Here is a 9883-nt window from a genome sequence, read left to right as displayed (position 1 = left end):
CCCAAGTGGACCGACGTAGGGCCATCCATCAAAGGCGCGCCCTCCTACCATCGCCGCTACTGATCTGAATTTCTCGCATTCCGGATCTTTCACGAAGACGCGCGCGATTCGGGTTACAGATTGGAGTTCGGCTATATGTGGATTCGGCATTTTTCTCGAGGGTGAGTCTCTTTGGAGGATGCAAAGGGAAGTATGAACGAAAATTCTGCTTTCATGGTGTAAAGGGTGTTTTTCTGGATGGCATGGGTATATCTAACATTGAAGGATAAGCCACGATTACCAATTTCAAAATTTTTAATGTAATCCAAAATAATGTTCCAAGGAATGAATCAATATGGAAATGAACGTAACCCTTATCTGCGGAATTCATTCCTGATGAAAAATGTTTTTTGAACTCTTTGCAGCCCAGTTTTCTAACTAATATGTGGCGAGATATGACAGACTGAAGAAATAACAGGCAAGGAATTATGTCTATAGTCTGGATCTGAGTGTCACGTGACGACTACTTCTTCGATATTGATTATAAATTATTATAACTTTTCGATTTTATTTTTCGTAGTGAGCTTAGTTGATTTTCAGCTCATTATCTTTCTTGAATTATTCTTATACCGGTTGAGTCTTTGGCTCGTACAAATATTTCAACTGTAGATTCTTGAGGCCAAAAGAAACACTTTTTTCCCATACCATTTTTTCCGATTCAGCCCTGATAAAAAGATATAGCCATTTTGAGTCTTCCTAATGCTGTGCCACCCCTGGAAAAACAAAATTACCTTCAGACTAATTACACTGCGCAAAAAAATTAACGCACATTCTGAAAATCTCAATTTTCATGAAAGTTAACTCTACATTGACTTTATAACTTATTTTTTATGTTCTTTCGGGAAGGTCTTGAACTAAACAAGACACATTGAGTGGAAAAATTCAGGATTTCACCGAATCTTATGTGAAAGAATAGAAATGAACAATTTTCAGAATTCTGAAATGCTGATAAGTGATTTAATACTTGGTATTTCCACCCCTTGGGTTAATTACAGCTCGGCAACGACGGTTCATACTCAAAATGAGTGATCTTAAAATGTTCTGAACTAATCCTTCCCAGATTTCTCCGAGTTGGATTCCTAAGTCATTAAGAGTAGCTGGATGATTTTCTGAACTTCTCAGCCTTCTATTGAGGTTGTCCCAAACCTGCTCAATCGGATTGAGATCTGGACTTCTTGCTGGCCATTCCATTCGAGAGACTTCAACCTCTTCAAGGTACTCCTGAACGATTCGCGCACGATGGGGTCTGGCATTATCGTCCATTAAAATGAAATTTTCACCAATGTATGGAGCAAATGGCACTATACATGCTCTTCAAGAATGTTCCTTATATACTTATCAGCATTCATAGCTCCATTATCAACGACCACTAGGTCTGTGCGAGCAGTCAAAGATATTCCACCCCATACCATAATCGATCCTCCCCCGAAACCAGTAGTATTCAGGAAATTGCACTGAGCATATCTTTCATGTGAACGTCTCTCTACAAGGAAACGTCGATCACAATGGTAGAGGCAGAATCTAGACTCATCTGTGAAGAGAACTCTTTCCCAATCGGCCTCTTCCCAATGGATATGCTCTCTCGCAAAATCCAAACGTGCCCTTCGATGCGCTGGGGTAAGAGCTGGGCCTCTTGCCGCGACACGAGTCCTTGAATCATATTCTCTGAGGCGATTTCTTATTGTCTGAGTGCTAATTTGCACCTCATGAGTTTGATCAATCTGAATTTGAAGGAGGCGAGCGGTTGCAAACCGTTGTCACAACGAAGAAACTCTTAAGTAACGTTCTTGAATGGCAGTTGTTACCCGTGGTCTACCCTGTCCTGGTCTTCGGACATTCATACCTGTCTCTCTGAATTGCTGCAACATTCTGGACACACTTGTATGGGAAACTCCAAACCTTTCTGCAATTCTTGTGTATGTCCACCCTTCTTCTCGCAAAACTACGGCTTGGGCACATTCCTCTTGGGTCAAATTGCGTGTTTCGCGTTGCATAGCGATCGACTGTAGAAAATCAAACGAAAGAAAAACTATTGATCACTAGAATTGATCGAGAACAACTGATTTTAGAATGGAGCCAGTACATTCAAAATCTGATACTATCATCTTTTTTTATTCCTGCTGGGAAAAAACATCTGTATTGAAGAAAACCGTTGAAAGTGGATAACATATGCATGCATCATTCTGATAAAAATAATTATCATTGAGACTCATACCTTCAGTTGTAGAATAAATTTGAGACTTTTCTCGGTCTCTCTCGGGGCTAGATGAGACGAGACTTCACTAAAGTCTCAACTCGTTGATCTAGTGGTTATCATATAGAACGAACAGAGCTACCACGACACCTTAGGGGTGGAGGAATTGTGGATTTGTCACAGGAAACTGAAGGACTTCGAGTATACCTATTTCTTGAACAAGGCGGCTTCATCAGAACAGAGTAGTTTGTGATGCTGATAATTATACTCCATTTAAGCTGCAACAGGCACACTTAGAAATCGTCGAACACTCTACAGAAAGCAAAATGCAGAAACTGATTGGCAAACCTTTACGTAGGAGACGAAGTCAAACATGATTACGTCGACATATCTGCGTTGAACTCCTGGTTGACTTCCCTCAAGTTGTTTCTCGAGACAGAAGGCTCCATCATTGCCATTCAAGATTGAAAGTGATTCCAACAAGGTACTATATGAAATATATCGCCAAAGATACCTCAGTAGAGGAAGATAGCTGTCGTTATGTGTTATATCTGTCATCTATGCAACACATGAAACCATCCAGCACATCACCATCAGGGGATGCCCGTTCACAGGCAAGGAGTGCAAGAATAGACTTGATGATGTTGAAGAGATTTTACACCAAGAATTGGCAATTAAATACCAAATTCTGAGCCCAAAAAAGGTCCCTTATCCAGATTCTGTATTGAAAAAGGATCATCACAAGCTCTACTGGGATCGCACGGTTCTCACAGACCGAAAAGTAACACATAATAGACCTTACCTCATATTTCTGAAATAATATGAGAACAGAGCTCTATTCATTGACGTAGTTATTCCAAAAAACAACAACCTACTAGATAGGAGAATCGAAAAAATTTCTAATTACAGAGCTTTGGAAGAACAAATCAAGAGACAATAGAATTTGAAAGATATCAAGACCACCCCATTTGTCATTTCATCTACTGGCCTGATACTACAGAAACTACCAGAGTATTCGAAGAACAATCAAGAAACACTGTGAACAACAGTTCCTTGATCCTTTGTCATAACTTTGGCAACAAATTGATCAGGATTTCCTCAATAACTTGGTGGAAAGCAAGCTGAGAATAGGCCAAGCATTTATCGATGAACGTTTAAGACATACTTTGAATTCAAGGCAAATAGAGCTATGAATTTTTGAAATTTTCAGAATTCGTAAAATCTTATATGTAGGTACTTTTCAAGTATTGTATTTTTGTAATTGTGTTCTTATGAATCTTCTTATCCTAATCTACAAAACTTTACATATACCTATTTCAAAACAAACTTGGATTTTTCTGAAGAGAAACCACTATTTCAGATCCTTCGACTTTTGACAAGCAGTTCATTCAGATTTGTTGAGAAAAATTCTTTTTGACTTGGAGGAATTGTTACAACATTCAACTTTGTTTAAGGAATCGACAGTATTGTAGGTAGCCTGAGGAGACAATAATAACAAAAATAAGGCCTTCCATAATCTGCACACACATACTCCAAGCTTCTTATAGAGGTTGAATGAAAATTTAGAGAAATCTAGACTTAACATATTGTATTTTTATCAAGATTTTCGAAGATAGCTATATTGTCCCGAATTAAGCATTTCAACGCAGCAGAAGAAGTTCTACTCTTTCTCATCTGTTGGACACCTTTTGCGTGGACCAATCTACCAGTTATTCTGAACCAAGAGCACATAATAAACCACGCACCGTCTCCTCTTGCGTTAATAAAACTATCCGCTATTTCAGTCGCGCATCAGACCATATTTATGAGCAATATCTCCGGCCATATGAAAGCGAGAAACATTATTTAAAATAGACATGCCCAGGAACAGAAAACCGTCAACAGGCTCGATATATTTACAGAGATCTTCAATATCAAACTAACATTTCATCTTGCGACGTCAACCGGTACAGGGATAGAATGTTTCGAATGAGTTATGTCTTGTAGGAGAAATTGTAAACGGATGAGGTACATAGGGATAATCTGGTAGAACATGAAGGGATTGATAAACGATGCCAATCAGAGCCAGAGATGAAAATGCCAATTCCGAATATGATCTTGGCGTCAGAAGTTCCTGCAGAAAAATACCCTTATAATCTACCACATATTTATTCCTGTCTAGGGTATTCATCTAGGGATATTTACGGTTGAATCATCGTTACCCCACTGTTTGTTAAACATATTTTTCTTGGGAACATGAAAATTGGAAATTCACTTCAGAAACAGATCTAGATTCTAGACAGATAGTTGGTGAACCCATTTCACTTCAGATATTGCCTGAATACGTTGACAACTCTTCTCACTTCAGATCGAGATCAAACTTCCACTCCAGCTCTAACCCTCCAGCTGAAAAAGTGATGAAATTTGTCTGTTGAGCTCTCTCTCTCTTCGGCTGAATGAGTGATGAAACTTTTCACTTCAGTACTTGCCCTATAGCCGAATAAGTGATGAAACTTTTCAGTTCAGCTCTGGCCCTCCAGCCGAAGTGATAAAACTTTTCAGTTGAGATCTAACTCCCTAGCAGAATAAGTGATGAAACTTTTCACTTGAACTCTCACCCTCCAGCTGAATAAGTGATGAAACTTTTCATTTCGGCTCTTGCCCCCCAGCCCAATAAGGGATGAAACTTTTCACTTCAGCTCTTGCTCTCCAGCCGAATAAGTGATTGAACTTTTCAGCAGAAGCAGTGATGAAATTTTTCACTTCAGCTCTTGCCCTCCAGTCGAATAAGTTTTGAAACTTTTCACTTCCTATCTCACCCTCCGGCTGAATAAATGATGAAAATTTTCACTTCGGCTCTTGCCCTTCAGCCCAATAAGTGATGAAACATTTCACTTAAGCTCTTGCCCTCCAGCCGAATAAGTGATTAAACTTTTCAGTTCAGCTCTAACCTTTTAGCAGAATAAGTGATGTAACTTTTCACTTCGGCTTTGGCCCTCCAGCCCAATAAGTGATTAAACTTTTCAGTTCAGCTCTAACCTTTCAGCTGAATAAGTGATGGAATTTTTCACTTTAGCTCTTGCCCTCCATCCCAATAAGTAATGAAACTTTTCACTTCAGCTCTTACTCTCCAGCCGATTAAGTGATTGAACTTTTCAGTTCAGCTCTAACCTTTTAGCAGAATAAGTGATGTAACTTTTCACTTCGGCTTTCGACCTCCAGTCCAATGAGTTTTGAAACTTTTCACTTCCTACCTCACCCTCCTGATGAATAAGTGATGAAATTTTTCACTTCGGGTCTTGCCCTCCAACCCAATAAGCGATGAAACTTTTCACTTCAGTTCTTGCCCTCTAGCCAAATATGTGATCAAACTTTTCAGTTCAGCTCTAAACTTTTAGCAGAATAAGTGATGTAAATTTTCATTTCGGCTTTTGCCCTCCAGTCCAATAAGTTTTGAAACTTTTCACTTCCTATCTCACCCTCCTGCTAAATAAGTGATGAAATTTTTCACTTGGCTCTTGCCCTCCAGCCCAATAAGTGATGAAACTTTTCACTTCAGCTCTTGCTCTCCAGCCGAATATGTGATTAAAATTTTCAGTTCAGATCTAACCTTTTGGCAGAATAAGTGATGACACTTTTCACTTCGGCTCTTGCCCTCCAGCCCAATAAGTGATGAAACTTTTCACTTCAGCTCTTGCCCTCCAGCCGAATAAGTGATGAAACTTTTCAGTTCAGCTCTAACCTTTAAGCAGAATAAGTGATGAAACTTTTCACTTCGGCTCTTGCCCTCCAGTCCAATAAGTGATGAAACTTTCCACTTCAGCTGTCGTCCTCTAGTTGAATAAGTGATGAACTGTTTTCACTTCAGGTGGGCGATCTGGCATAAGTGGTGAAACCAAAATGTTTCCTTCTGCCTGAAAACTTGAACAAACATTACAGAGCCTTTATAAATGATTGTTACATAGCAGTTGGCGTTGAACTATTCTAGTGTGCTTTCACTGAAGGGTTTTGAACTAAATATCATAAAATTGACGGCCACTGCGATTTTAAAATATCCATTATTTTACATAAATACTACATCCTTCTGTGATTAGCTGATTTATATCAAGTGATTCTCGGGTCCAGGGCAGTTTCCAATATGAATATCAAATGGTGATGCCTCAGTAACCATCATAAAATTTTCTCCCATAAAGCACCGTCTGGTTGGTATATCTGTCTTGTTCAGGATCCCACACATTGTTCACATTATGGTCAATAAATATGCCGTCATATGGCTTCTTTAAATATCCCCGATGATGTGATAGTATCCCCCGGGTCCTATAACACCTGTTATAACTGGTATGTTCAACAGCAAATCTGTGCTGAATCGACAATATGTACTTAGCAGTCGTTAAACCCGCATTTTAGTGTTCGCTGAATGTTACAATTTTTGCCAAGTAGGTACTCATTCGTCAGCGAGCTCTTTCCACTTTCATTATTATCCGTGGAGTTATGAAGACAACTTCATTGTATTACTTTGTTAACTTTGTGAGATGCTTATTGGTGTGGATGTTGATTCTCTACAGAACGGGGAATTGGAATATGCTTGCATGATTGGACCTGCCAATCTCAAAAGCTTCTCATTTCTCGTCCGTTCTTATCTCATTAAATTAATTCAATAACATCTTTTCAAAATTGGAAATCTTTTATCTTTTTATGAAGTGTATGTTTAAGAAGTGTTGCTGAAAACTAGCCTTGTTCGTAAGGTAGTAATTCGTGAATTATCTGAAATAAGAATCACATTGGCATGTTTTCGATAACACTCCAAACACATCTTCTTGTGCTTTGCTTTCTACGCTCTCTTGACTTCAGCATATTATGCACACACAAATTAATGACTCAATTTTATCGCTATGCATTCCTAAATTAACGATCAAAGTTGACTCTGATAATAATTCTTTTTATCACACAAGGCTTCCAAATCATGAATAAAATATTTGAGCATTATTTCCATATACAAGAAATGAACAGTACTTTATATGACACAAATTTATGGTTGTTTCGATAAGGTGAGAATGCGCGGAAATGGAATTCGTGGTGTCGGGTGGTAGCTATAAAATATATAAGTGTTGGAAGCTTTCACTAGCTAATGTTGAAAATGTTTCATATAATTGGTCAAATTCCTAAAGATACGTTTTTAGAATTATAGTATTTCATATTTTCAACTTTTCTCCATGAAAAATCCCCAAAATTTTCCTCATTATACATCTGGATGAATCTTTGGACTCATTAACCCATAATAACCTAGTGTTACACATATGTAACGCAAATTTCACTGGCAAATCTATTTTATTTCTTAGTAATTGTAGCTATTAGCGTTACATATATGTAACACCATTTTTCTCAAACAAAAACTATACAATTTTCAAACAGAAATTGAGTTGTTTTTGTCTTGTACACTCCTGGGAATACATTAGGTTAACATGATGTTTTCAATGGTCATAAATTCTTGATGTCCATGTACATATTTCATTTATTTATGTAAAGTGTGTAAAGTGATTTGTGGATCCCAAAGTTGCGCGAGGTAAAAGAACAGTCCAGTATTGAAATCCATGCACATTTCCTTGAGGAATAAAAGCTCTTCAATCTGTCATTTACATCACCCACTAATATTGGAAGTTTCGGTATTGAAAATATTCATTATAATGATCATGAAAAATTAATTATAGCTTCATTTCAATGTTTCTCAACAAAACTCGGAACTGTCTTAATATGACTGCCTCAATATAACTTTTGTGGGGCAGTATATCTAGGATATCAGTAGCAGAATGACAACGGACACAAAATCGCAAGAGTTTCTTCTAGAGTCTGACCGACCATATAACTGAATAACACCGAAAAAAATGTAAGGAGTGATTTTGTGGTGAAAATAAGGTGGGTATTTGGTATACAATTTTTTGAAAACCTCTCCCCGGAAGAGTCACAACCTTCCGAAGATTAAGAAAAATTGATTTTCTTTTTTATTTTTCCTTTATATTGAGTAAAAGACACGAAACTTGGTAAATATCATTTGTCAATGAAATACAAATGTTGAAATTTTTTCTACACTGACGTATGCTCGCAGTAGTAGTAAGTAGTAGTATTAAACTTTTAAGGTATCTTTTCTAACAAATTTTTTTTGAATGAAGATTTTCCTTTCAAAAAAACATGGTTGAAAAGTCAATTCATATATATACTAACTCTTTTATTTCTACAATTTTTTCGGACAACTTAAGCATTTACGAGAAAAAATTCAAAGCATTTTCAGAAAGATGAGCTAAGGCGAGGATATTTTGCCTTAACATCTAGTAGTTAGTGCTTTACAATGACAATTAAAAAAAAACAGTAATACCGATACTCGTACCGACACCATCAGGATTGTGCACTTAGCTCAATATACAGGGGAAATAAGAAAGAAAAACAATTTTTTTGTTAATCTTCGTAGGGGCATAACTTTTTTCGGGGGAAGATTTAAAATTAAAATTATACTGAATATCCACTTTAATTTTTCTTAAAGAATCACCCCTTTCATTTTTTCGGTGAAACCTTAACTACAACTTTTTCAACCCAACGAGATAGAGGAAAATGCATGGCACATAACGGTCGTCTTTTTTCGAGAAACTAATAATGCCATCAACTGCATTCCTCTATCTTCTTTTTATTTCGAGTTATAGGTCAAAATCAAAATTTCAACTTTGGTCATTATCTCCGTTTCTGTTTAAGCTGGGTTGTTGAAGTGAAGACATTATGCAGACACTTTTTTGATAGCAATCCAGAGGCGTACTATGATTTTTTCCAACAGGTATATTTGCTGAGCTATAACATTGAGATATATTTTTTCTTATGAAAACAGTAGTTTAAAATGATTTAGAAAGACTGAGAGCGATGTATGATATATTTCTGAAACGGTAAAAAAATGGCGATTTTTTTAAAATCATTTTAAACTACTGTTTTCATAAGAAAAAACACAACACTAATAGTTCAGCAAATAAACCTGTAGGAAAAAATCATAGTACGCCATTGGATTGCTATCAAAAAAGGGTCTGTATAATGTCTTCATTTCAACATCCTAGCACAAACAGAAACGGAGATAATGACCAATGTTGAAATAGCCCAAATTTAAATTTTGGCCTATAACTCAAAACTAAAAGAAGATCGAGGAATGCAGTTGATGGCATTATTAATTTCTCGAAAAAAGACGACATGAAAGGCACATTCATTTTCCTCTATCTCGTTGGGTTAAAAAGTTGTAGTTCAGGTATCACCTATTTTGCCAAACCTGTACATTCTAAAAACTACAAGTAACGAATCTTTGGCCTCCTAGTTGCTGTTTGCTGTAAAATCAAAAATGAAAACTTGATAAAATAATCCCAGATATAACATCAGTGGAATGGTATTCATAGTTGTCAAGGTCTCAAACCTCATATTCTGAGAAAATTTCCTGAATTTCTAATGATCCTTTATCGATTCTCTTTCCCGTGATTCTCAGACCGCTCTATTTCCCCCTATTATTTACAACTTTCGCCAGAATAAAGCATCAATTCGGAATTGCTACAAAACACGAAACCGCCATTTTCCCATTCCCAAAAATATATCAATTATAGTACATCTAATGGCAATATGGCCCGGTTTATGTAAATTTTATGCAGGAAA

The sequence above is a fragment of the Coccinella septempunctata genome, chromosome 2, assembly GCF_907165205.1.
Source record: "Coccinella septempunctata chromosome 2, icCocSept1.1, whole genome shotgun sequence".
Classification (NCBI taxonomy): domain Eukaryota; kingdom Metazoa; phylum Arthropoda; class Insecta; order Coleoptera; family Coccinellidae; genus Coccinella; species Coccinella septempunctata.
This window is presented reverse-complemented; position numbering follows the sequence as displayed.